Raw genomic sequence first — 2935 nt, 5'->3', positions numbered from 1 at the left:
GGACATATTATCAGGAGGGACCAGTCTCTGGAGAAGGGTATCATGCTTAGTAAGGCGGAGGGTCAGAGAAAAAGAGGAAGACCCCCAACACGATGGATTGGCCAGGTGGTGGCATTTATGGACTCAAGCTGGCAACAGTAGTGAGGTTGGCCCAGGATAGGGCAGTGTAGTGTTTTGGTCAGCTGTGCATAGGGTCGCTATGAGTCGGTGCTGACTCGATGGCACCTAATAACAACAGCAGCAGCAATTATGTAAACCTCTGGCAAAACTAATAAAGAAAGAAAGAAGATACAAATCCCTGACTTACCACAGGGTTCTGTTCCAACAAATCCATTTGGTTGGTTGGTTCTGAATACCACCTTTCCTTTTTTTCTTTAAGCTTTCATTATTATTGCCTTTTATTATCTGTATGTTTATAAATGTAATATTTATTTATCTTTGGAGACTGTAACATTATATATAAACTTACAGATATATTTAATACACACATACACATATGTATGACATATTACTAACAATTGTTATTTATTGTTAATTGCCATCAAGTTGGTTCCAACTCATAGCGACACCGTATGTACAAAAACCGGACCATTGTAAGTGTGCTTTATCATAACTTGAATCCATCATAAGTTGTGGACTGCCTGTGTAGGGGACAAAAAGGGAAACAAATAAACCAGATACACTAAAGATGACTGAAATTATAAGAGAATACTATGATGAACTTTATCATCACAAATTTTAAAATGCAGATGAAATGGGGAAATTTCTAGATAAATATAAAATAAAAAGGCTCAAGAAAATGTAGAAAATTGAAATATACCACATTTAACAAAGAAATTTAATTGGGGTAGTTGTTGTTAAGTGCTATAGAGTTGGTTCTGAGTCATAACAACCCTTTGTAGGGTTTACAAGGAGCAGCTGGTAAGTCTGAACTGCCAACTCTGTGGTTCGTAGTCCAGTGTTTATCCTATAGTGCCGCACTAGGGCCCCAAATTGTTAGTTTATGAAAAACTCGTCTTTGCCTACTCTCCCGTTTGTATCATGACAAGGAGCTTTGGTAGCGTACTAGTTATGAATTGGGCTCCTAACTTCAAGGTCAGCAGTTCAAAACCACCAGCTGTTCCATGGGAGAAAGATGAGGTTTTCTGTTCCTGTAAAGATTTATAGCCTTGGAACCCCTGTGCAGGCTCACTAAGAGTTGGAACCCACTCCACGGCACACCACCACCACCAGGCTCAGAGAGTTTTATAGTTGAATTTTACAAAGAAAAAGACATCCTATATCTGATACAAATGACTCCAGAGAATAGAAAGAGAGAAATGCTCCCAAATGATTTTATGAAGCTAGAATAACTTTGAAATCGATTCCTGGCAAGAGAGAACAAAATTTTAAGTGTGACAATCGATCTCGTTTATGAACATTAGTGCAAAACTCTCAAATAAAATATTACCTAATAGAGGATACTTTAGGATTATAGGATTGTTTAACACTGGAAAATCAATCAATAGAATTCATATCATTAATAAAGAATAAAAATCTGATGATCTCAATATATGCTATAAACTACTATGCAGGAGATAGAGAGGAACAGAACCTCAGGCATGTGAGTGAAGCCATACTGGGCAACTAGTCTGGTCAAGTCCTAGGTGAGAAAACAGCCAACTAATCTTAGTCAACCAAGAGAAACATGAGAGATGATATACTAAATCGTTATGTTTTGGGATAATTTACTACATAGTAGCAGATAAGAAGAATACAGGAATAGAAGATGACTTCCTTAATAAATCTTTAAGATCATACCATGAAAGTCAGGCAGGAGACAGATGAAGCTGTTTGTTCCTATAAAAATTTAGTCTCAGAAATCCTAAGAAGCAGTTCTATTCTGTCCTATAGAGTCACTATGAGTCAGAAGTGGCCAGTGACAGTGGGTTATGAAAGTCAGAAGTAAATATCATTATTGTTTCTAATTAACACTGTCTTGGAGGACTTGAATGTAAGACCTGTGGTAACAGAACAATGACCCATGAAAGATGTCCACTTCCTAATTCCCAGAACCTGAGAATACATTAGGTTATTTGGCCAAGGGGAATTAAGGCAGCAGATAGCATTAAGGTTACTAATCAGCTGACCTCAAATCTTGGGTTATATGGGTAGACCCAAGACCCAATTTACTCTCATAGTTGTTAAGTGCCTTTGGGTCAATTACAACTCATAGAGACCCTGTATAGTTCCTGAGGTTTGAACTACCAACCTTGACAAATGCTTATCCTACAGCACCATGCCAGGACTCCAATATATTCTCAGGGATCCTAAAAGTAGCAACAGGAGGCAGCAGAGTCAGAAAAGGAAATTGTGAAAGCAGGGTCTAGGAGTTGTACTGTGAAAAGAACTTAGCCTGTTACTGTTGACTTTGAAGATGGAAAAAGGAACCACCAAACAAAGAATGTAGGTGGCCACTAGAGCTAGGAAAGGCAAGAATGTAGATTGTCTCCAAGAGCCTCCAAAAGGAATGCAGCCCTGTAGATATCTTCATTTTAGTTTGATCTGACCCATTTGCATTTCTGATCGCCAGAATCCTAAGAGAATAAATGTATACATTTATGTTGTTTAAAGCCACTAAGCATGTGGTAATATGTTACAAAGAACGTTAAGTGCCATTGAGTTAAGTGCCATTGAGTCAATTTTGACTCATGTCAAACCTATGTAGAGTGTTTCCAAAGAGCAACTTGTGAGCTTGAACCATCGACCTTGCAGTCCAATGCATTAACCCGCAGCACCACACCAAGACTGAATTAGGAGATTAATACACACAAAAAATATATATTTTACTTATAAGTGTCAGTTAAAAAGTATGGCTACTAGAGTTCAAGTTCATACATGTAGGGGGTTATTCCCAATAAAACTTATTTAAATATGTCTCTGAAGCTCTGGTAGC

The sequence above is a fragment of the Chrysochloris asiatica genome, unplaced genomic scaffold (genome assembly GCF_000296735.1).
Source record: "Chrysochloris asiatica unplaced genomic scaffold, ChrAsi1.0 scaffold00313, whole genome shotgun sequence".
NCBI lineage: Eukaryota > Metazoa > Chordata > Mammalia > Afrosoricida > Chrysochloridae > Chrysochloris > Chrysochloris asiatica.
The sequence above is the reverse complement of the archived record's forward strand: the minus strand, read 5'-3'. Positions refer to the sequence as shown.